The 27,378-nt window shown below is 43.0% G+C and overlaps 1 non-coding gene across 1 annotated transcript; it reads right to left on the bottom strand.

The window, feature by feature from the left end:
- Positions 1 to 24,240: 24,240 nt before the first annotated feature.
- TRNAV-GAC (transfer RNA valine (anticodon GAC)) lies at positions 24,241 to 24,312 on the bottom strand. Its single transcript has one exon. It is a non-coding gene; the product is annotated as a tRNA-Val (tRNA).
- Positions 24,313 to 27,378: the final 3,066 nt, after the last annotated feature.

Raw genomic sequence — 27,378 nt, 5'->3', positions numbered from 1 at the left:
TCTGAATGTAAATTGGTATATCAGGAATCCATTTGAAAGGCAAGATATGTCCAAAGTAAGATATTTATGAAGATGTAGTGAAGATGTCCTTGACCAAGATAAAGGCCACTGATAATGAAAACGCGATGATTGTGAGGATGTAGTGAAGATACATTTTTATTAAGATAGAGTTAAGTGCTGTGAAAGTGACATGACTATATGAATGTAGTGAAGATGGCCTTTCACCAAAAAATACGCTGGTGATATTGAAAATATAATGATTATGAAGAAGTAGTGAAGATGGCTTTTATCAAGATAGAGGCCAATGATATTGAAAATGAGATAAGTATAAGGATGTAGTGAAGGTAGTCTTTGACCAAGATAAACGTCATCGATGATGAAAACAAGATGACCGTAAAGTTGTAGTGAAAATAACCTTAAACCACAGAAAAGCTATTGATATTCAAAATGATTGTGAGGATGTAGTGAAGATGGCGTTGACCATGATAAACGCCATTGATATTGAAAATAACATCTAAATAAACCAAAATAAACAACTAACAATCAAATCAAATAATTAATTCAAAAGCTACGGTAAGCAACCAGAAATAAAAAGTCTTAGAATCTCCAACAAATAACACCTAAACGAAAAAAAATTAAACAAAAAAATTAGATGGAATATTTCCTATGTAAGTCCATTATTGTGTTTATATATAAATATATATATATATAGTATATATATATATATATATATATATATATATATATATATATATATATATATATATATATATATATATATATATATATATATATATATATATATATATATATAGTATGAAGTCTGTTGGGGATGAGAGAGCTTGGGAAGTGAGTCAGTTGTTGTTCGCTGATGATACAGCGCTGGTGGCTGATTCATGTGAGAAACTGCAGAAGCTGGTGACTGAGTTTGGAAAAGTGTGTGGAAGAAGAAAGTTAAGAGTAAATGTGAATAAGAGCAAGGTTATTAGGTACAGTAGGGTTGAGGGTCAAGTCAATTGGGAGGTGAGTTTGAATGGAGAAAAACTGGAGGAAGTGAAGTGTTTTAGATATCTGGGAGTGGATCTGGCAGCGGATGGAAACATGGAAGCGGAAGTGGATCACAGGGTGGGGGAGGGGGCGAAAATTCTGGGGGCCTTGAAGAATGTGTGGAAGTCGAGAACATTATCTCGGAAAGCAAAAATGGGTATGTTTGAAGGAATAGTGGTTCCAACAATGTTGTATGGTTGCGAGGCGTGGGCTATGGATAGAGTTGTGCGCAGGAGGATGGATGTGCTAGAAATGAGATGTTTGAGGACAATGTGTGGTGTGAGGTGGTTTGATCGAGTGAGTAACGTAAGGGTAAGAGAGATGTGTGGAAATAAAAAGAGCGTGGTTGAGAGAGCAGAAGAGGGTGTTTTGAAGTGGTTTGGGCACATGGAGAGGATGAGTGAGGAAAGATTGACCAAGAGGATATATGTGTCGGAGGTGGAGGGAACAAGGAGAAGAGGGAGACCAAATTGGAGGTGGAAAGATGGAGTGAAAAAGATTTTGTGTGATCGGGGCCTGAACATGCAGGAGGGTGAAAGGAGGGAAAGGAATAGAGTGAATTGGAGCGATGTGGTATACCGGGGTTGACGTGCTGTCAGTGGATTGAATCAAGGCATGTGAAGCGTCTGGGGTAAACCATGGAAAGCTGTGTAGGTATGTATATTTGCGTGTGTGGACGTATGTATATACATGTGTATGGGGGGGGGTTGGGCCATTTCTTTCGTCTGTTTCCTTGCGCTACCTCGCAAACGCGGGAGACAGCGACAAAGTATAGTAAAAAAATAATAATAATAATAATATATATATATATATATATATATATATATATATATATATATATATATATATATATATATATATATATATATATATATACTTAGAAAAGCAAATGGATTTGTATGTAGCATTTATGGAACTGGAGAAGGCATATGATAGAGTTGATAGAGATGCTCTGTGGAAGATATTAAGAATATATGGGGTGGGAGGAAAGTTGTTAGAAGCAGTGAAAAGTTTTTATCGAGGATGTAAGGCATGTGTACGTGTAGGAAGAGAGGAAAGTGATTGGTTCTCAGTGAATGTAGGTTTGCGGCAGGGGTGTGTGATGTCTCCATGGTTGTTTAATTTGTTTATGGATGGGGTTGTTAGGGAGGTAAATGCAAGAGTTTTGGAAAGAGGGGCAAGTATGAAGTCTGTTGGGGATGAGAGAGCTTGGGAAGTGAGTCAGTTGTTGTTCGCTGATGATACAGCGCTGGTGGCTGATTCATGTGAGAAACTGCAGAAGCTGGTGACTGAGTTTGGTAAAGTGTGTGGAAGAAGAAAGTTAAGAGTAAATGTGAATAAGAGCAAGGTTATTAGGTACAGTAGGGTTGAGGGTCAAGTCAATTGGGAGGTGAGTTTGAACGGAGAAAAACTGGAGGAAGTGAAGTGTTTTAGATATCTGGGAGTGGATCTGGCAGCGGATGGAACCATGGAAGCGGAAGTGGATCATAGGGTGGGGGAGGGGGCGAAAATTCTGGGGGCCTTGAAGAATGTGTGGAAGTCGAGAACATTATCTCGGAAAGCAAAAATGGGTATGTTTGAAGGAATAGTGGTTCCAACAATGTTGTATGGTTGCGAGGCGTGGGCTATGGATAGAGTTGTGCGCAGGAGGATGGATGTGCTGGAAATGAGATGTTTGAGGACAATGTGTGGTGTGAGGTGGTTTGATCGAGTGAGTAACGTAAGGGTAAGAGAGATGTGTGGAAATAAAAAGAGCGTGGTTGAGAGAGCAGAAGAGGGTGTTTTGAAGTGGTTTGGGCACATGGAGAGGATGAGTGAGGAAAGATTGACCAAGAGGATATATGTGTCGGAGGTGGAGGGAACGAGGAGAAGAGGGAGACCAAATTGGAGGTGGAAAGATGGAGTGAAAAAGATTTTGTGTGATCGGGGCCTGAACATGCAGGAGGGTGAAAGGAGGGCAAGGAATAGAGTGAATTGGAGCGATGTGGTATACCGGGGTTGACGTGCTGTCAGTGGATTGAATCAAGGCATGTGAAGCGTCTGGGGTAAACCATGGAAAGCTGTGTAGGTATGTATATTTGCGTGTGTGGACGTATGTATATACGTGTATATGGGGGGGGGTTGGGCCATTTCTTTCGTCTGTTTCCTTGCGTTACCTCGCAAACGCGGGAGACAGCGACAAAGTATAAAGAAAAAAAAAAAAAAAATATATATATATATATATATATATATATATATATATATATATATATATATATATATATATATATATATATATATATATATATATATATATATATATATATATATATCATGAGAGGCAAGTGTTTTGGGAGCAGCTAAATGAGTGTGTTAGCGGTTTTGATGCACGAGACCGGGTTATAGTGATGGGTGATTTGAATGCAAAGGTGAGTAATGTGGCAGTTGAGGGAATAATTGGTGTGCATGGGGTGTTCAGTGTTGTAAATGGAAATGGTGAGGAGCTTGTAGATTTATGTGCTGAAAAAGGACTGATGATTGGGAATACCTGGTTTAAAAAGCGAGATATACATAAGTATACTTATGTAAGTAGGAGAGATGGCCAGAGAGCGTTATTGGATTACGTGTTAATTGACAGGCGTGCGAAAGAGAGACTTTTGGATGTCAATGTGCTGAGAGGTGCAACTGGAGGGATGTCTGATCATTATCTTGTGGAGGCTAAGGTGAAGATTAGTACGGGTTTTCAGAAAAGAAGAGTGAATGTTGGGGTGAAGAAGGTGGTGAGAGTAAGTGAGCTTGGGAAGGAGACCTGTGTGAGGAAGTATCAGGAGAGACTGTGTACAGAATGGAAAAAGGTGAGAACAATGGAAGTAAGGGGAGTGGGGGAGGAATGGGATGTATTTAGGGAATCAGTGATGGATTGCGCGAAAGATGCTTCTGGCATGAGAAGAGTGGGAGGTGGGCTGTTTAGAAAGGGTAGTGAGTGGTGGGATGAAGAAGTAAGAGTATTAGTGAAAGAGAAGAGAGAGGCATTTGGACGATTTTTGCAGGGAAAAAATGCAATTGAGTGGGAGAAGTATAGAAGAAAGAGACAGGAGGTCAAGAGAAAGGTGCAAGAGGTGAAAAAAAGGGCAAATGAGAGTTGGGGTGAGAGACTATCAGTAAATTTTAGGGAGAATAAAAAGATGTTCTGGAAGGAGGTAAATAGGGTGCGTAAGACAAGGGAGCAAATGGGAACTTCAGTGAAGAGCGTAAATGGGGAGGTGATAACAAGTAGTGGTGATGTGAGAAGGAGATGGAATGAGTATTTTGAAGGTTTGTTGAATGTGTCTGATGACAGAGTGGCAGATATAGGGTGTTTGGTTCGAGGTGGTGTGCAAAGTGAGAGGGTTAGGGAAAATGATTTGGTAAACAGAGAAGAGGTAGTAAAAGCTTTGCGGAAGATGAAAGCCGGCAAGGCAGCAGGTTTGGATGGTATTGCAGTGGAATTTATTAAAAAAGGGGGTGACTGTATTGTTGACTGGTTGGTAAGGTTATTTAATGTATGTATGACTCATGGTGAGGTGCCTGAGGATTGGCGGAATGCGTGCATAGTGCCATTGTACAAAGGCAAAGGGGATAAGAGTGAGTGCTCAAATTACAGAGGTATAAGTTTGTTGAGTATTCCTGGTAAATTATATGGGAGGGTATTGATTGAGAGGGTGAAGGCATGTACAGAGCATCAGATTGGGGAAGAGCAGTGTGGTTTCAGAAGTGGTAGAGGATGTGTGGATCAGGTGTTTGCTTTGAAGAATGTATGTGAGAAATACTTAGAAAAGCAAATGGATTTGTATGTAGCATTTATGGATCTGGAGAAGGCATATGATAGAGTTGATAGAGATGCTCTGTGGAAGGTATTAAGAATATATGGTGTGGGAGGAAAGTTGTTAGAAGCAGTGAAAAGTTTTTATCGAGGATGTAAGGCATGTGTACGTGTAGGAAGAGAGGAAAGTGATTGGTTCTCAGTGAATGTAGGTTTGCGGCAGGGGTGTGTGATGTCTCCATGGTTGTTTAATTTGTTTATGGATGGGGTTGTTAGGGAGGTAAATGCAAGAGTCTTGGAAAGAGGGGCAAGTATGAAGTCTGTTGGGGATGAGAGAGCTTGGGAAGTGAGTCAGTTGTTGTTCGCTGATGATACAGCGCTGGTGGCTGATTCATGTGAGAAACTGCAGAAGCTGGTGACGGAGTTTGGTAAAGTGTGTGGAAGAAGAAAGTTAAGAGTAAATGTGAATAAGAGCAAGGTTATTAGGTACAGTAGGGTTGAGGGTCAAGTCAATTGGGAGGTGAGTTTGAATGGAGAAAAACTGGAGGAAGTGAAGTGTTTTAGATATCTGGGAGTGGATCTGTCAGCGGATGGAACCATGGAAGCGGAAGTGGATCATAGGGTGGGGGAGGGGGCGAAAATTTTGGGAGCCTTGAAAAATGTGTGGAAGTCGAGAACATTATCTCGGAAAGCAAAAATGGGTATGTTTGAAGGAATAGTGGTTCCAACAATGTTGTATGGTTGCGAGGCGTGGGCTATGGATAGAGTTGTGCGCAGGAGGATGGATGTGCTGGAAATGAGATGTTTGAGGACAATGTGTGGTGTGAGGTGGTTTGATCGAGTAAGTAACGTAAGGGTAAGAGAGATGTGTGGAAATAAAAAGAGCGTGGTTGAGAGAGCAGAAGAGGGTGTTTTGAAATGGTTTGGGCACATGGAGAGAATGAGTGAGGAAAGATTGACCAAGAGGATATATGTGTCGGAGGTGGAGGGAACGAGGAGAAGAGGGAGACCAAATTGGAGGTGGAAAGATGGAGTGAAAAGGATTTTGTGTGATCGGGGCCTGAACATGCAGGAGGGTGAAAGGAGGGCAAGGAATAGAGTGAATTGGAGCGATGTGGTATACAGGGGTTGACGTGCTGTCAGTGGATTGAATCAAGGCATGTGAAGCGTCCGGGGTAAACCATGGAAAGCTGTGTAGGTATGTATATTTGCGTGTGTGGACGTGTGTATGTACATGTGTATGGGGGGGGTTGGGCCATTTCTTTCGTCTGTTTCCTTGCGCTACCTCGCAACCGCGGGAGACAGCGACGAGGTATAAAAAAAAAAAAAAATATATATATATATATATATATATATATATATATATATATATATATATATATATATATATATATATATAATCCCTGGGAACAGGGGAGAAAGAATACTTCACAAGTATTCCGTGCGTGTTGTAGAAGGCGACTAAAAGGGAAGGGAGCGGGGGGCTGGAAATCCTCCCCTCTCGTTTTTTTTTTTTTTTATTTTCCAAGAGAAGGAAGAGAGAAGGGGGCCAGATGAGGATATTCCCGCAAAGGCTTAGTCCTCTGTTCTTAACGCTACCTCGCTAACGCGGGAAATGGCGAATAGTATGAAAGAAAAAAAAAAGATATATATATATAAAGTATGAATAAATGTGGCGGGGTGGTGACGAGAATGAATAAAAGCAGTAAGTATGAAGTATGTACATGTGTATATATATGTATGTGTATGTATGAATATGTATAGGTTGAAATGCATAGGTATGTATATGGGCGTTTCTGCACGTGTATATGTATACATGTGTATGTGGGAGCGTTGGCCCATTCTTTCGTGTGATTCCTTTCGCTGCCTCGCTAACGCGGGATACAGCGATAAATTATAAGTAAATAAAGTATACAAGTAATGGGAGTGTGTGTTTGTGGTGGTAGTGGGTGGGTGTGTTAAGCGTGGAAAGGAAGGCCAGTTAAAGTCCTTTTTTGTAGACTGGAGGTTTGAAAACGGGGTTTAACGGGCCTCGGTGCCTCTATATATGGTGAAATACGTGCTTGCCATTGGTTGACAATGATCTACCAATGAGAGGGCTGCATTTGATATAGTTTGATAAGTTGTAAGGGTGAAATTCCTATGTATTGTTTGGGTTAGGTATCAGTAATTTGGTAATGTCGTCTTCGGTGGTGCGAGCGCGTTTTATGCACTAGCAGACACAAACTCCCTCCCTATTGGCTGAAGAAAAGCCATAAGCTCCGCCCACCCTGCCTCACTTGATCCGGATGAAGGTTGAAAGGCAATTTTATACAATTATCTCTATGTATATAGGGAAAAAAGTAAAATATGATGGTGTCATAAGATAGAGCTTGCTGTGTTGTCTATGATCCATAAGATACATACAAAGAAAAATGCACATTTCACAAAAAGCACACGATGATAGGCACAGAAGGTACAACTGCTACTTTTACGTCCATCTGACCCGGTATATATAAGAATGTTCCTATGTATACATCATCTTTTCTAGCCATTCGAGAAGGTTCTTGCTGCTCCTGTCTCGGCCACGTGTTAACCACGTGGATTATGGAGGATTAACCGCCAGATCCCACGAAGAAAGAAGAAAGAAGAGAGAAGACAGAAGAAAGAAGTGGATTGTAACGTTGCCTCCCGCGTTGGTCCTTCCCGCGGGAGACCGTTACGGTGACGACGCCGGCAGGCTGTTCCCTCACCACCCTCGCTGCTCCCCACACCCCCGCGTTGCCTCCACTCCATCTTCACATCCCTTTTTTATTTTTCACTTTTTCATCATCCATCATCCATCTCTCGACCGTTTGGCTTGAGCAATCTCTACCCCAGCTTCCCCAACCCATTCTGGAAAACTCATTTTCCTGAGGAGTGGAGGCTGGAGTGGACCTGTTCTCACCTGACGGGGTGGAGACCCTCACACTATCTCTTACCTCTCCCTTACCTTGGACCGTCGAGCCTCCCTCACTCACGTTTTCTCGCACTAGGACACTGATGCCACCAACATGCCGCCCGACATACGTCTAAGATCCCTCAAAACTGATTGCCCCCCTCCTTCCACGTTCGAACTCCTGTCCATCGTCTTTAAGACCACTGAGATCCGTCCTACTAGGGTCATTCAATTACCCTCGAACAAATACCAGTTTAAGATTTGCTTGGGCAAAGATAGTGATTTAGATAGAATCCTATCTAAGCCTCTCCTTGATGAACTAGCTAAAAAAAAACTACCAAATCGTTCAGGACCGCTGCCCCCTTCAAGCTAGATGTACTATTATTGCCTACAATGTTGATGCATCTATCTTGTCCCTCAGCCCTTCGGAGATTGTTGAAGCCATCAATGGTGAAAACAATGACGTTAATGTCATCAACGTCTATAAACCGAATAACTCCAGATCAATAAAGATACAATGTTCAAACCCGACCGAGGCCGATCGCCTGCTCCCCCGGGGAGTCCTGTTCCCCATGATCTCTGTGCCAGCAAAATCCCTGAAGAAAGATGAACATCTCGACGTACAACAATGTTTCAAATGTCTGAAATACCGACATGAGACTAAGAACTGTAAAGAACCCCACCAAACCTGTAGTCAATGCGCGGAAACTGGTCATGGTTTTCGTGAATGCAAGGTTCAGGCAGCGATGTGTGTCAACTGTAAAGGTAATCACGTTGCTGTATCTGGGCTGTGCCCACGTAAGAAGGAGTAACTCCGCGCAGTGCGTCAGGCACAAAAATCCAACTCACCTCCTTCCACAAACCCTCACCTCTATACAACAGTTGCTGCTGCTGCTGCTCCTCCCCCTGCCACCCAAGCTTCTCCTATCCCAACTACTAATTCTTCAGACCTCCTCACCCTACAAGGTAGGATGCATGCGTGCTACCTAAAAGCGTTGTTCCTGAGCGGGGAAGATAAGTCGGAGTTCATTAGAATTTTCAATTTGCTTCTTGCTCACAACAACTAACCAAATGTACGAACTCCACCTGAACTCCTTGGCTCCCCCACCAACAACCATCCCTCTCCGACACCTGTCTCGTCCGCCACCCTAACCCCTAACGAAAACGTATCCCAGGAGACCGCCAGTAACACTTCCAACTCTCCCCCAACTACTCAACCTGTCACCCTCCCAACTTCCAATACCCCCTCCGCACCCCCTAACACAACTCCATCCACCATCCCCCAACCCAACACCAACAATCCTACTGTCTCTCCAAATATCGATTCCTCTCCCACCCCCACCGTCCCAACTTCCACCACCACGACAGTTCCTCCCGATCAACCACTCACCAATCCCCACCTCCCCCCTCCCCCTTCCCCATCCATCCGTCCCGCGCCTAACCCTCCCAGAGGAGCCCCAGCACCTGACCTTGCCGACACACCAGACAACCCACCAACGATCACCCTCGACCCCTAAATTATCGACAATGACCCTCTCCCCTCCCCTTTACATATCCTACAATGTTATCATCTTCATCCCTCACCCTTTCGAGTTTTGAACCATATGTAACCAATGCTAACTCCCCAATCCCCTAAGACATTCCCTCGACCCCTCGCGCTCCCCCTCTTCCCCCTTCTCTGTGCCACCATCCCTGAAGAAGATGACTCTCACGTACCGTTCCAAAACCCATGCACTTCCCCACCTCCTGCCCAACGTTATGTCTTTCTCTTCCCCCTTATTCCTCTCCTTCCCCTAAAATACTCCCCGTGCGCCTCCCAATCCAATCCCTCCTTCCCCCCTCCCCTCTTTCCTTCTCCTGCTCTCACCCCCCTTTTGCCCCCACTTCCACCCCCCCTCTCCCACCCCTCACCCGACATGGATCTGCGTCTCCTCTTTCCTACTATCGGTTCAATGATCTTCCTTCCCCCCCTTACCCTACTACTCCTCCCCCCACCTATCCCCTTCCCTCCCCCTGTCCGTCCCCCTCCCCTAGCGTAAGTAAGAGACGCCCCTCTCCTGACCCCTCAACAGATATATCCCGACCCAAGACTAGAAACATGATACACGTGAAACACTCAAACGGTTCGTCAACGGCATTCATCGACAACAGACACAGAAGGCCAATAAACTTCCAGAAGTCGTAAAATGCTACAAATCTAACAGTTTAACGTGCGCAGCTATCACAATGGCCGTCATCTGATTGCCACTCTCCTCGAAGGGAAGAGACCCGATGTTGTGATACTTAACATCACATGTATCACCAACGGATACAAAATTAGACATTGCGGGTATACATCACGACAGTCTCCAGACAGTAGACACGAGGGAGTCGCCATTCTCATACGCAACACCATCGAACACGAATACCTCGCCACCTCATGGCAATACGAACACTTTCTAGCAGTTAAGATGAGTACAATATGTGGCTTCATTATCTTTTGCACTACATACTCTCGACCCAACAATACCATTCCACTCCATGATCTCTACACAGTATTCAGTCACACACATATCCCAGTCTACCCTCTAGCTAACCTCAACGCCCAACACAGAACCTTTCACCACAACAGAAACAATTCTCATGGTGATGACATTCAATTTATACTCATACAAACGTCTTAACTTCCTAGGACCTTACTTCCACACTGTCTTCACTGGCCAAGGAGGAGAAAGCAGACCTGATCTTGTCTTCTCCGACAAAGCCAGTAATTATCTTCATAATTTGCCATCTCCAGGAGCACTGTGTGGTTCCGAACACATCCCCATCTTTCTTCATCTCTCGTCTAACCCTATTCTCGTCCCTTCACCCTCACACTACCACTACAAAAGAGCAGACCGGGAGAAATTCAAAAAGATTCTCTCCAAGTGCACTTACACCACAAACTACGAAAATCACCCAATAACACTAATAGGCAGAGAAATAGAACATATACACGAAACAATCATACAGGCAGCTAACATTTCTATCCCCAGATCTTCATTTACTTCAAGATACTCCTTCTTCCCTTCTTCCAAAACAACCAGACTCATCTCGTGCTACCGTCGACGCTTTGAGCAAAACAGATATCGTTTGGGCATAGTTCAGTGCGACTTCACATCCCTACGAAACCACACACTCAACAGCCTTCTAGAAGACCAAAATAGACACTGAAAATCTCTTATCACCACAACAGAACAACACCGAATCAAATCTCAAGAGTTTTGGAACAGAATCCGAAAGCTCAAAAGAATACCAAAACAGACTTCAATCGGCTAAATGACGACAACACTCTACACCATAACCCGCAAGACATTGCCAACATTTGTCAAAAACTCTGGGAAGGTATCTTTCACCCTCACCCCCTCCCCCCCCTCACCCTGTGGCGTACGAAAACACTCAAATTGTCACACAACACATACAAAACAGACCCAGTCACTTCTACCCAGAACAGATCATACACCTTCAATCGCTTTCACACAACCACCTTCTCACAACTCCTATAAGATCGAACGAGGTCAAATTCCTCCTCCTCAAATCACCCAAAGTAGCCCCAGGTAATTCAGGCATTGGTTACCAGCTACTCACCCATCTCCCTGACAACGCTATTAGAGCCATCACCTTCCTCTTCAACGTGGCACTAGCCTCTGGCTATTTTCCCGCGGCCTTCAAATCTGCAACAACCACAATGATACCAAAACCCAACAAATCCAACAGAGACCCAGTGAACTACAAACCCATCATTGTACTTGAGTCCATTGGGAAGACATTTGAAAGAATCTTAAACAACAGACTTAGACAACACCTTACAAACAATAACCTACTCTCACACAAACAGTTTGGCTTTCATCAACATCGCTCCACACAAGATGAACTCAACATCATTACGAACTACATAAGAAACAACACGCGGACACACAAAATGACCGCACTCATCACAAAAGATGTTGAAAAAGCCTTTGACACCGTGTGGCACGATGGATTGAGGTATAAACTAAGCACCCAATTCCAACTCCCACGACCCACCATTAAGCTTCTCTCTAACTATCTTAAGCAACATAAAAACCCGAATCAAATACAGAAACATTTACTCAAACTACTTCTTCCTTAATGCCGGTGTACCCCAAGGCTCCGTGCTGGCCCCCACTCTTTACACACTCTACACAAATGATCTTCCCAATCCTATACACCTGGACTCCATCACTCTCCAATATGCAGATGATGTCACACAGCTAATCAGAGCCAGAACCCTCACACACTTAATCAATAGAACCCAACAGGAAATTGACCACGTTTCGCTCCGGGAGTTAAAATGGAGGATTAAAACAAATCCTGCAAAATCCAACATATCCTACTTTAATGTACGTCAGAGATACAACATAAGTAATGTCTACCTACACTCCCGTATACACCGACATTTACCCATTCCCATCTCAAACACCAACACTGTCCTTGGCCTAAACTATGATGTACACCTGAGAATGAACCGACATATACAGTCTAGAGCGGCTATTGCGAGAGCGGAGATCACAAAATTGTATAGATTCAGAGAGGCGCAATTCAAAACCAAATTGCACCTCTACAAAGCATTAATACGACCTCTTATCACATACGCCCCTTCAGCTCTCAAACTCGGAGCCAAATCCAACATCCGTGCACTCCAAATCATTCAGAACAAAGCTCTACGTTGGGTTTTTAACATCAAATGGCACGAGTTCATCAGGAACACAGAACTTCATGAGAGAGCACGAATCCCTCCTCTAAACATCTACTGGAGGAAATTGTTTGAAAGACAAGTAGAGCGATTTCAAATACATCATACTCACTGGATTGATTACTTCAACAATCTCCTGGGAATAGACCACCCAGGTAACATGTTTAATATACAACCTGGACAACATCCAGTGCCAATATATTAAAAAACTAAAATCCTATATAGATCTTGCTGCTAAGTCCGTGCGGGAAACGCCTTGGTAAAATCAGTGTCCATCGGCCAGAGATACGATCCATCTCCTCCTATATCCCTTGAAAAAAAAAAAATAAATAAATAATAAAGATAAAAATACAGAAAAATAAAATAAGATAAAGTGATAAAAAAAATGAATAAATAGATAACTAAAATAAAACCTTGCCCTCCACTCATCATCTCCGCCCTTCTTAACCTATTTTTCCAATGCAAGCTGGGTTAAGCCTGGCTCTTTTCCTCCCTCTAAAATTCACTTCCTCTAACAATTCTTGCTCTTTCCCCCCTCTCTTTTCCTGCCCCTCCTTGGAAGGGACTTATCTATCATCATTATTGGTTCATTGGCATCACAGGCGGCAGCGTCAGCTAGCACATCCACCTTATAAAATGAATGAAACTTAAAATACGGATTTATGAATTGCTTTTTATGAAGAGAAACTCTGCAAAGACAAAGAAGACCTGTGGACGCGAGGGGAGGAGGTAGTTGCCAGATACCGCGATATTTGTCCAAAACATTTTGTAGACTATGACGTCACTACTTGAGGCAATGTACCGGCTGGAGTGATGACGTCATGGAGGTTGACGTCACCAGGTGTGTTGTAGCTGGAGTATTGTTAGTGTTGTGGCAGGTGAGCCTCATCAGCCACCCACAGTGGTTCACTACCATCCTGGATGGTGGTCAAAATATAGTCAACAATATTAGTAATGATGGCGTTATTTTAGGTGACATTAATGGCGGCGGCTGTATTGGCGACTCATATAATGTGAGAGAAGTTGTCTTATGCTCACGTGAGTACCTGACCTTGTTCAAATGACAATGTTAATATATCATTATCATCATCATGATCATCATCATGTATGTGTAGTGATGATGATGATGATGAACATTAATGATGGTGTAAACATGACCCAGAAAGATGGGCCAGGAAGATGATGGCTATTAGACACATTGGTTGTGGCAAGAAATATTGTGGACACCAAGTTAGCGTTGTAAGATGGGACACCTGCACTCACACCCACCCACCCAGGCTGACCTGCACTCACACCCACCCAGGCTGACCTGCACTCACACCCACCCACCCACCCAGGCTGACCTGCACTCACACCCACCCACCCAGGCTGACCTGCACTCACACCCACCCACCCACCCAGGCTGACCTGCACTCACACCCACCCACCCAGGCTGACCTGCACTCACACCCACCCACCCAGGCTGACCTGCACTCACACCCACCCACCCAGGCTGACCTGCACTCACACCCACCCAGGCTGACCTGCACTCACACCCACCCACCCAGGCTGACCTGCACTCACACCCACCCACCCACCCACCCAGGCTGACCTGCACTCACACCCACCCACCCAGGCTGACCTGCACTCACACCCACCTACCCACCCAGGCTGACCTGCACTCACACCCACCCACCCAGGCTGACCTGCACTCACACCCACCCACCCACCCACCCAGGCTGACCTGCACTCACACCCACCCACCCAGGCTGACCTGCACTCACACCCACCCACCCAGGCTGACCTGCACTCACACCCACCCACCCACCCACCCAGGCTGACCTGCACTCACACCCACCCACCCAGGCTGACCTGCACTCACACCCACCCACCCAGGCTGACCTGCACTCACACCCACCCACCCACCCAGGCTGACCTGCACTCACACCCACCCAGGCTGACCTGCACTCACACCCACCCAGGCTGACCTGCACTCACACCCACCCAGGCTGACCTGCGCTCACACCCACCCACCCACCCAGGCTGACCTGCACTCACACCCACCCACCCAGGCTGACCTGCACTCACACCCACCTACCCACCCAGGCTGACCTGCACTCACACCCACCCACCCAGGCTGACCTGCACTCACACCCACCCACCCAGGCTGACCTGCACTCACACCCACCCACCCACCCAGGCTGACCTGCACTCACACCCACCCAGGCTGACCTGCACTCAAACCCACCCACCCACCCAGGCTGACCTGCACTCACACCCACCCACCCAGGCTGACCTGCACTCACACCCACCCACCCACCCAGGCTGACCTGCACTCACACCCACCCACCCACCCACCCAGCCAGCCAACCAGCCAGCCACCCAGCCACCCATATAACTGACCCCCAGACAGCCACCCACCCACCCACATAACTGACCCCAGCCACCCAGCCAGCCACCCACATAACTAACAGCCAGCCAGCCAGCCAGCCAGCCAGCCAGCCACCCAAATAACTAACAGCCACCCAGCCAGGCAGCCAGCCAGCCAGCCACCCAGCCAGCCAGCCAGCCAGCCAGCCACCCAGGGTGAGCCACATAACATGTAGCAGAGGAGGATGGTACAGCTGGTGTAGCAGGTCGACCAGCTGCTCTCCTTCTGGCAGCTGGTCGTTTTCTGTGATGAGAAAACGTTCTCTACTGACGGGCGCCCCGTACAGCAGCAGGTCAGGTTGGGCCACAATGCTCTACCCTGAGCCGGAGCCATTTGACCTGGTCGTGCACGACAACTGCCCCATCCACAGGTGTGGGTGGGTGGGTGGGTCGGGGTGTTAAGGTGTGGTTTGAGCCCCACTGGGCAATGTTGCCCCGCCCACCCAACCACATCCCTGACCTGACCTGACCTGACCTGACCTGAACCCCACTGAACATGAATCCAGACTTGGCACACCATGTTATCACTGATGATGATGATGTCAACACCACCACATCATGACGTCATCATCATCATGTCACCACTGATGATGACGTCAACACCACCACATCATGACGTCATCATGATGTCATCAGTGATGAGGTCAACACCACATGACACTTGGTGACGTCGTCATGATGGTAGTCTTGTGTTGATGATCAGGTCAGGTCAGGTCAGGTCAGGTTTGGTGGCTGGCTGATTCTAAATATGGCCTCCTCCTCCTCCTCCTCCGTTGTTCTCTGGTGATGGAGATATGATGATATAATTACATACAACATACCATCATTATTGTGGCATCAAGAGAAATGGCTTCCTACAAGTAGCATTGGTTGATTTACGATGAAATGATGATGATGATGATGATGATGATGATGACATCCACAGATAATGGTGACGGTGACGAGCCCAACCTAGAAAGTTATATATCATCATGGTTCATCATGTCCTCACACATGTCACGTTTGTGCTCACCTGACCCACCACAATCACCTGCAATGATCCAGCACTGATCCACCATCACATGGGGATCCCAGTGTCCCAGGTATGGGTATCCCAGTGTCCCAGGTATGGGTATCCCAGTGTCCCAGGTATGGGTATCCCAGTGTCCCAGGTATGGGTATCCCAGTGTCCCAGGTATGGGTGTCCCAGTGTCCCAGGTATGGGTATCCCAGTGTCCCAGGTATGGGTATCCCAGTGTCCCAGGTATGGGTATCCCAGTGTCCCAGGTATGGGTATCCCAGTGTCCCAGGTATGGGTGTCCCAGTGTCCCAGGTATGGGTATCCCAGTGTCCCAGGTATGGGTATCCCAGTGTCCCAGGTATGGGTATCCCAGTGTCCCAGGTATGGGTATCCCAGTGTCCCAGGTATGGGTATCCCAGTGTCCCAGGTATGGGTATCCCAGTGTCCCAGGTATGGGTGTCCCAGTGTCCCAGGTATGGGTATCCCAGTGTCCCAGGTATGGGTATCCCAGTGTCCCAGGTATGGGTATCCCAGTGTCCCAGGTATGGGTATCCCAGTGTCCCAGGTATGGGTGTCCCAGTGTCCCAGGTATGGGTATCCCAGTGTCCCAGGTATGGGTATCCCAGTGTCCCAGGTATGGGTATCCCAGTGTCCCAGGTATGGGTATCCCAGTGTCCCAGGTATGGGTATCCCAGTGTCCCAGGTATGGGTATCCCAGTGTCCCAGGTATGGGTATCCCAGTGTCCCAGGTATGGGTATCCCAGTGTCCCAGGTATGGGTATCCCAGTGTCCCAGGTATGGGTATCCCAGTGTCCCAGGTATGGGTATCCCAGTGTCCCCGGGATCTTTCTTCCATGGTTCTTAAATCTTGGTGGAATGGTTGAGCCAGTTCCTCACTTAGGTTGTCTGGCCAAGTGGGTGTGGAGGTAATGCACTTTGATGTTCATTTTACAGCCAAGTTGAGGGAAAGAAGATGGCAGGTTCTCCACTAGTTCAGGGTAGTTATCTGCTTTATGGTGACCAAGACAATTCCTTACATCCACAGTGAACGAAGACCATGCATCTGCCTCAACATTGGTCATTGAATCTTGGAAATGTGGGTCTTTCATGAGTTCCATGACTTGTGACCTGTCGACAATACCTGCCTTCACCTTCTCCATGATCAGCGCTGGACATTTTCTGCCTGTGTAGTCAAAGCAGAGTGTCCTTCTTTGTACCAACTCTTCACAAACTGTTTCATTAAACCTAGTTTGATGTGCAGTGGTGGTACAATGATCTTATCTCTGTCAACCAAGGGTTCTGCCATTATATTCTTGTCTCCAACCAACATGTTTTCTCTCAGAGACCATTGTTTTCTCAGCCAGTGCTCATCCTCAGCTCTACTATCCCAGAGACAGATAAAGCAGGGCTACTTGTTGTACCCAACCTGCTGACCCAGGAGAAAAGTCACCATCTTAAGATCCACACACATTAACCATTGGTCATGGTGGTATGATATCTTGTGTAAGACCAGGACGATTGTGTCCTGCTGTTCACACATCATAGTTGAACCACCAATTGGGAGTGATCCATATTTGTTGTCATTGTGTAGAAGCACAACATTTTAAGCTCCACTTAGAACTACCTAAGCTCGTGAGTGGTCCATTTATTGATAATTGCATTATCTGTAAAACTGTATCTACCGGAAGGAAATGAAGGTCATAATCTTAGTCAGTGGCATGAATATACCTTGATTCATGTCTAAAATCTGAGACACCAAAATGGTTTTATATATTTACTCCCCAAAATATATATATATATATATATATATATATATATATATATATATATATATATATATATATATATATATATATATATATATATATATATATATATATATATATATATATATATATATATGCATGTGCATTATTACATGACAGCTAGAGACTGAGTGTGAACGAATGGGGCCTTTGTCGTCTTTTCCTAGCGCTACCTCGCACACATGAGGGGGGAGGGTGTTGTTATTCCATGTATGGCGGAGTGGCGATGGGAATGAATAAAGGCAAACAGTATGAATTATGTACATGGGTATATATGTATATGCCTGTGTGTGTATATATATGTATACATTGAGATGTATAGATATGTATATGTACTGTGTGTGGACGTTTATGTATACACATGTGTATGTGGTTGGGTTGGACCATTCTTTCGTCTGTTTCCTTGCGCTACTTCGCTAACGCGGGTGACAGCGACAAAGAAAAATGATTAAATAGAATATATATATATATATATATATATATATATATATATATATATATATATATATATATATATATATATATATATATATATATATATATATATATGTCTGATTCATGTTAGAAACTGCAGAAGCTGGTGACTGAGTTTGGTAAAGTGTGTGAAAGAAGAAAGTTAAGAGTAAATGTGAATAAGAGCAAGGTTATTAGGTACAGTAGGGTTGAGGGTCAAGTCAATTGGGAGGTAAGTTTGAAGGGAGAAAAACTGGAGGAAGTAAAGTGTTTTAGATATCTGGGAGTGGATCTGGCAGCGGATGGAACCATGGAAGCGGAAGTGGATCATAGGGTGGGGGAGGGGGCGAAAATCCTGGGAGCCTTGAAGAATGTGTGGAAGTCGAGAACATTATCTCGGAAAGCAAAAATGGTTATGTTTGAAGGAATAGTGGTTCCAACAATTTTGTATGGTTGCGAGGCGTGGGCTATGGATAGAGTTGTGCGCAGGAGGGTGGATGTGCTGGAAATGAGATGTTTGAGGACAATATGTGGTGTGAGGTGGTTTGATCGAGTAAGTAACGTAAGGGTAAGAGAGATGTGTGGAAATAAAAAGAGCGTGGTTGAGAGAGCAGAAGAGGGTGTTTTGAAATGGTTTGGGCACATGGAGAGAATGAGTGAGGAAAGATTGACCAAGAGGATATATGTGTCGGAGGTGGAGGGAACGAGGAGAAGTGGGAGACCAAATTGGAGGTGGAAAGATGGAGTGAAAAAGATTTTGTGTGATCGGGGCCTGAACATGCAGAAGGGTGAAAGGAGGGTAAGGAATAGAGTGAATTGGATCGATGTGGTATACCGGGGTTGACGTGCTGTCAGTGGATTGAATCAGGGCATGTGAAGCGTCTGGGGTAAACCATGGAAAGCTGTGTAGGTATGTATATTTGCGTGTGTGGACGTGTATGTATATACATGTGTATGGGGGTAGGTTGGGCCATTTCTTTCGTCTGTTTCCTTGCGCTACCTCGCAAACGTGGGAGACAGCGACAAAGCAAAAAAAGAAAAAAAATATATATATAAATATATATATATATATATATATATATATATATATATATATATATATATATATATATATATATATATATATATATCAAAAAAACCTACGATCTACTTTACAAGACAAACAAGTAATTCAGAAGTTTGGCTTTATTGAATTTCATAATTTCGGATATTTTGATGAGAGAGAGAGAGAGAGAGAGAGAGAGAGAGAGAGAGAGAGAGAGAGAGAGAGAGAGAGAGAGAGAGGAAAAAGGAAGGTCAAAAATTCATAGCACACACGAAAGCTGCTCAGTCGTGGTTATCTCACATGTTTTCACTAACATCGAGAGTTAAGTAGTACAAATGCCATTTCAAAATGCTTGGGACACTTCAATTTGTTCTTGTATGAAAACATACAACTGAACCAAGTCAGTCTTTTATAAGGTTCAAACTACTAATAATATTAGAATAACATGCAAATTTATGATGGACGACTGAAAATGGGCCTTGATGGCTAGGCTAAGATCATTTAGCGTTGTCCATAATAGTTAGGCTAAATCATTTATCGTTGTCCATTATAGCTAGGCTAAGATCATTTATCGTTGTCCATTACAGCTAGGCTAAGATCATTTATCGTTGTCCATGATGCAGTCTGGGCCCAGCCCGAGCTGTAGGGGATAGAAGACCTCCAAGATAACACTAGCCAGACTCTAAGAACATTTAAGATCATAAGAACATTATCCAGTTGTCTTTTACTTATCAGGAAATACGTTTGTATGCAACTCTTAGCTGATAAGAGATGTTTGATCTCTTATCACCCAGAACTCACCACGAGGAGGTGGTTGCATGTCGAGTTCCATAATTTTTTTCCGTTTTTAATAAATATTTTAATTTCCTCTAAAATAAAGGTCTTTCCCGTTTTAAGATATGTAAAGATAATAATTACCTCTAAAACAAAGTTCTTATTGTGAGGTAGATAGTTGAGGAAGGGCACCTCATTTCCTGCCCTTCCTCTGGTTCCGTTGGCCCCCTCCTCTGGTACGCCTCCGGCGGACTGACCTCATCACCTTCTTCAGCTCACCAATAATAAGTGGCAGAGCTGGTCTCTCTGAGGGGTCGCTGTGGGTCGCTGTTTGGTAAAGATCCTGGAGGCTTTCCCGCACACCCTGCTTCCTGACCAGGATGGACACGTGCCTCATTAGATGCCCAAAAGAGAAGACGTCACTGGCTGGGGAGACCGGCTTGCGCTCCCTGACCTCAGGGGCCAACCACAGGTCAGGAACATTGTACTCAACGCAGCTTCCCTTCTTAACGCTCAAGCCGAAGTCGATGATGTGAAACTCTGGCTTCTCACCCATCGTCACCGTCACATTCTCGACCTTGACGTCATTATGGACAATGTTTTTCTTATGGATTTCCATCAGCCGACGAGCGACCATGATGGCGGATTCGACCAGTTCCTCGTCCGACCGACATGTTCTCATGAACTTATCATAAGGCTGGCCAGTGTGGCTTAAGATGATCAATGGGGGGTTGCGGCACACTGCTCGAAGTAGAGGGGCTCCTCCAGCCCCAGCCAGTCTCCTGTGAATGTCGGCTTCATCCATAAGACTTTTCCAACTCACTCCGTCCAGAAGGGTTTTGATGACGCAACACGATCCACGGAACAACACCGTTTCAATCTTGGCGTTGCCTCCCCGACCCACCTCTCTCATGACCACCAGGTCATTTACATCCTTCTGGGTCAACTTTACAACTGGAACGCTCATTTTGACTCCGGCCTGAGGTGCACTTACCAAATTTTCTTCTTGCCGGAGAGTGTGAGAGGAGATGTTGTCGGTACGGAGTCCCATCCTCAAATGATTACACTTCTCTCGCCGCCGGCCTTATATACCCCTGGGTCATGTGACGTCACATAACCAGATCTATCCAGATTAAATCCTATACAAATCCGGATATGTAGACGGATTCATTTAGTTTTGCTGCGATCATTATTTGATGAAATCTAAAGGTGTCGAAGAAATATTCAAGATGGCCAATGGTGTTGAGAGTGTAGTGAAGATGGCTAGAGATGTTGAAGGACGTAAATAGTTTCGATATACCAATACTTTTTGAATCAATAAATCATTATAAATACTAATAAGACAAAAAACACTTTGACGAAAATTTAGCTATTTTCCAGCATCGAAATAAAAGGATATGAGGTAAATGGATTTTGGGAAATCATTTTGAATAATAGTTACTTTCTGAGAACACACACACACACACACACACAAACCTAGAGAACATAGCATGAAATTAGGGCAATATTGTTCAAATATATTCAGAGAAGTAATTTTAAAGTTTATATAAGAGTGGTTGATGAATGGAATAAGAAGAATGAGGTCATGGTTAAGGCAGACACTATACATAAATCTTACAAGTTGTATAATAGTACGGAATGTTCTAGAGATTTGGCCTGGCGAGTGTAGACCTCTCTCCTCACACAGTAAAAATAGGTCATTACACACTCACAGATTCAGAGGTTATCATGTTGAAGGAGAGGTGAAAACTGAAGATTCAAATCAAAGAACAATAAGAAGCGTCATGATGAGATGGGAGAGGGAATTGGTAAATTGACAAATATAGTTTAATCTAAAACATGAACGGTAAATCACTTCGACTGAAGAAAGTCAAGTGGAAAACATAGAAAATGAAAGACCAAAGAGAAGAATTTTGGACATCTGGGATAACATTTAATGTGAGGAAACACGATTTCACCAAATGAGCTTTAGTTAACGCTTCATGTACAGTGTAAATATATATATATATGTACTTATGTGTGTGTGTGTGTGTGTGTGTGTTTACGGATAAACTTTAATGCTGGCCGGGGTGTACTGGTGATGCCTTTGACCTAAAATGTAAGTTCAAACCCGTAGGCTGACCCTGCACGTAGCTTGAATCCTTTTGTGTTCACTATAATCTTCTTTACTACATCTCCTCTCCTTAATCCCTTTATCTTCACTATGCAAGGCTTATTGTAATCTTCACTACAACCTCATCTTCATATGACCTTATCTTGACCAAGTTGGTTTCAAGGAAGGCTTTAGATTTTACCCGCTCACACAAACAACGTACTTACACGGGGCCCCACGAGTGTAAAACTCCCTCCTAATACAGTGCAAATACATGATTACACACACCTACACACCCCCACCACCACTAACAATACACAGAGAAATAGCCTTTTCGGTTGGCTTTGGATCCGCCCTTGAACGTAGTTTGGAGGATTTGGGTGATCAGATCAATAAGGTTAAGTTCATTACTACCTCATATTCACTAACGTGTATCTTCACTACTAGCTTATTTTCACTAAATATATCTTCACTATATCATCTTCTTCACTACACCGTTATTTCTACCATACCATCATCATTGCACTCCCTGATGTTCACTAAAAGTAGTTCTTATCTTCACTACATAATCATTTTGAATAAACTTTACTCTTCAATAACCCTCATCTCTACTAAATTCGTATCTTCACTACATTCGTATCTTCACTACAACCTATCTTGACAATATCCTTATCATCACTATACTCTTCTTCACTACACTCTCATCTTAACATCATCCTTCTGTTTACCAAACTTAGTTCAAAGTCTGACTTGAACGTAGCTTTGTAAAGTTTGTGTTCCTCATTGTGTTACCTCCTTATCATCATTGTAAAGGCAATTGTCACCACTCCCTAACTAAACCCTCATCGTCACTACACTTTCATCATTATCATTACTTCTTGATGTTCAATACAAAATTTTAACATATACATTTATCTTCACTACAGAATAATTTTCATTGCACCTTAATCTTCATTACTCCTTGTTTCAGCTACATCGGTATCTTCCATTCATTCTTATATCTTATATTAGTTACATCTTTACAATATCTTTATATCTTCTCTGTTCCGTCTTTTGAAAAATTGAAAATGAGAGTAAAGGATTTCCGGCCTTCTGCTCCCTCCCCTTTTAGTCGCCTTGTACGCCACGCAGGGAATACGAGGCAAGTATACTTTCTTCCCTATCCCCAGGGATAACAGCATCTGGTGTTCCCAGACGGTCACCCATCCAAGTACTAACCAGACCCAACGTTGCTTAACTTCCCTGATCGGACGATATATGTATATATATATATATATATATATATATATATATATATATATATATATATATATATATATATATATATATATATATATATATATATATTTATATATATATATATATATATATATATATATATATATATATATATATATATATATATATATATATATATATATATATATATATATATACATATAAGACTGAAAACAATGAATTTCCATAATAACAAAAATGGAAGCGCCGGGGTTTGAACCCGGGTCCTCTCGCATGCCAAGCAAGTGCTCTACCACTGAGCTACGCCCCCAAGAACATTTTTTTGGACTTAGTATTATATGAAGCACTGAGATTACCACGGCAAAATAGTGTTTGACCGACCGTTGCCGACTAGCCGGCAAAATAACCACAGTAAATCTCCATGTTGCTGTCGTGTTTTCCTCTCAATTTTCCACGAAGAAATGAGTTTTACTTTTTTATTGTCGTTGCAATAGACTGGAACTAAGCAATAGACTGGAACTAAGTAATAGACTGGAACTAAGTAATAGACTGCAACTAAGCAATAGACTGGAACTAAGCAATAGACTGGAACTAAGCAATAGACTGGAACTAAGTAATAGACTGGAACTAAGTAATAGACTGGAACTAAGCTGACCTGGTATGAGGTCAGAGCCCTCATTATCATCCCTGCTAACTACCGGAAGCAGATTAAGTCGTTCCACAACCGATGTCCGGCCCATGTTAACTCTGATGTGCCCAGCAGTTGGAGGAGGATCGCCAGAAGCTTCTGGAAGATTTCAAGGACGTCTTGGTGGACCTGACCCTTTCAGATAAGGTCGAAAACCCCAATTTATTATGAAGATCTTCACTATAACGTTGGACGAACATACTGAATGTTGCACACATGTGATGCGGACAAAATGAAACAAGAAAAAGACAAAAAATATGTCTGGTGTGGGTCTCGAACCCACGACCTTGAGTGTGTCAGACTCACGCTCTACCACTGAGCTAACCAGACAATAGAAAATACGTCTGTTTCTTCAATTTGAATTAATGAAAATCTTTGCGAGGCAGCGTTTAGAAAAGAGAGATGTCTTTGACGAAATTTACTTGCTTGGCTCTTTCGTTTGTTCCTCATTATCGAAAGTAAACATACTGAAGGATATATATATATATATATATATATATATATATATATATATATATATATATATATATATATATATATCCCTGGGGATAGGGGAGAAAGAATACTTCCCACGCATTCCCTGCTTGTCGTAGGAGGTGACTAAAAGGGAGGGAGCGGGGGGCTGGAAATCCTCCCCTCTTATTTTTGTTTTTTTTTTGTTTTCCAAAAGATGGAACAGAGAAGGGGGCCAGGTGAGGATATTCCCTCAGAGGCCCAGTCCTCTTTTCTTAACGCTACGTTGCTAACGCGGGAAATGGCGAATATTTTGAAAAAAATATATATATACATATATGTATATTGAAAAGGATCACAATTTTGCACGTTATCAAATATATTCTTATGAGTCACTCCACGGGGAAAATAAACACGATAAGTTCCCAAGTGCACTTTCGTGTAAAACTCACATCATCATGGTAGACACAAGAGAGAAATATAACAGTCAGTTAATATACAACGAAGAGACGTAGCTAGGACGCCATATGGTAAACATGTGATTGTCCAAGACAGACAACAAGCGTATCATAAACTTATTATGTGGACAAGAAGGTGAATTGTTTACACATTTTATCAACATTAAAGTTATCCAATTTGTATAGACCATCACTAATATTAAGATTATAATTCTTTGTGTATTCAGAAATAGAAGATTCAATGATATTTCTCGTGGTACTTGAGTTAGAGTTAATAACTGAGATGGCATTATTAACTCTAATTCCAGTACCACGAGAAATATCATTGAATCTTCTATTATTAAATACACAAAGAATTATAAACCTTAAGGAAACATGCAACATGGTGGTCAAACTATGAGATGCACAAATGAAGTTTATGAATGGAATATCAGTGAGACGAACTAGTTGATGAATGATGAATGAAAGTGTAATAAAGTCATGATGAATGAATGAAAGTGTAATAAAGTCATGATGAATGAATGAAAGTGTAATAAAGTCATGATGAATGTGATGAATGAATGAAAGTGTAATAAAGTCATGATGAATGAATGAAAGTGTAATAAAGTCATGATGAATGAATGAAAGTGTAATAAAGTCATGATGAATGAATGAAAGTGTAATAAAGTCATGATGAATGAATGAAAGTGTAATAAAGTCATGATGAATGAATGAAAGTGTAATAAAGTCATGATGAATGAATGAAAGTGTAATAAAGTCATGATGAATGAATGAAAGTGTAATAAAGTCATGATGAATGAATGAAAGTGTAATAAAGTCATGATGAATGAATGAAAGTGTAATAAAGTCATGATGAATGTGATGAATGAATGAAAGTGTAATAAAGTCATGATGAATGAATGAAAGTGTAATAAAGTCATGATGAATGAATGAAAGTGTAATAAAGTCATGATGAATGAACGAAAGTGTAATAAAGTCATGATGAATGAATGAAAGTGTAATAAAGTCACAGTTTAAAAGTACAAAATATGAATGGCCGCCAGGGAAGAGTGGCCCAGGTAAATGGAAAGGTTGAAAAGTTCGCGTTATATGACGAGTTTTGACAGATTAAACAAATTTCCTTTGCAGTTATAGAACTTGATGGTTGTGTTCAGTTCTAGAGACAAAGTTTAAAGGTTTGTGTTTCAGAGATGAACCACAAAGGATATCGTTAAATTAACTGACATTAAAATTTTTCAGTTAAGCATTTTGCACAATAGCTGTAATTTGACGGAGTTAAAAGTTCGCAATTTCATTACAATTATAATTTAAAAGTTTGAGATTCAATGATAGTTTGCACAAGCTTAACATACATTTACGTTTTGTGTTTATATGACGTATCTTAAAGGACTCTGGTAAAATAACGCAGCTGGAAGGTTTACGTTCAAATGACGGTGTTTAAATGTTTATTGATGAATGGTAGATTTAAATGGATAGATTTTAAGTTCGCGTTTTCATGAGCGACTTTAAACCTTGTGGTTGAATGTCACAGTTTAAATGTTGGTATGTACAATGTTGACCAGATGGCGGTAGTGTGTAGACACAGCCATACCAGGTCGTATTTATCATCATTAAAGTCACCTTCCTTACTTACTTATGGCGGCGATGAAATTCACTGGTTCTTGATTGTGCACCAATTAACCTATCAGATAATGGTACAATGTTTGCCTGGTGTTGCATATATCACGTCTGTTGTTGAAACACAAGAATGCCAGGTGACTTTGGGAGTGGATGATAATGTAAAGATCAATATAAATGTGGGAAATCTTGAACCGCCATCACCAGACACAACACATGTTTGGATCTGGCGGGGGGAGGGACTTGCCTGTGACGTCACGATGCCCCGCCTCCAGCCCAAAGACTATACACGAAAGATAGGAAAGTGGAGGGCTTAACCACAGTATAAAATGTGATGCCCGACAGTGGTGCCATCTGTTGACTTTCCCAAAAGGCTTGACTCGCCTAAAGATACCAGATACTTCCATATGCTAGATACTTCCAGATTTTCAATCAAACATGGCCTGCACCACTATATAGATACATTATAGAGGTGTTCATACATGTTGATATCTTAATCTTCATTGTTCCATGCCATGAGATGATTAGCTTTACCTGTTTCATCTTTTATCATATCAACAATGAAATATGATTTTTTTTTTTTTATACTTTGTCGCTGTCTCCCGCGTTTGCGAGGTAGCGCAAGGAAACAGACGAAAGAAATGGCCCAACCCCCCCATACACATGTATATACATACGTCCACACACGCAAATATACATACCTACACAGCTTTCCATGGTTTACCCCAGACGCTTCACATGCCTTGATTCAATCCACTGACAGCACGTCAACCCCGGTATACCACATCGCTCCAATTCACTCTATTCCTTGCCCTCCTTTCACCCTCCTGCATGTTCAGGCCCCGATCACACAAAATCTTTTTCACTC

The sequence above is a fragment of the Panulirus ornatus genome, chromosome 12 (genome assembly GCF_036320965.1).
Source record: "Panulirus ornatus isolate Po-2019 chromosome 12, ASM3632096v1, whole genome shotgun sequence".
NCBI classification, from domain to species: domain Eukaryota; kingdom Metazoa; phylum Arthropoda; class Malacostraca; order Decapoda; family Palinuridae; genus Panulirus; species Panulirus ornatus.
This window is presented reverse-complemented; position numbering and strand designations above follow the sequence as displayed.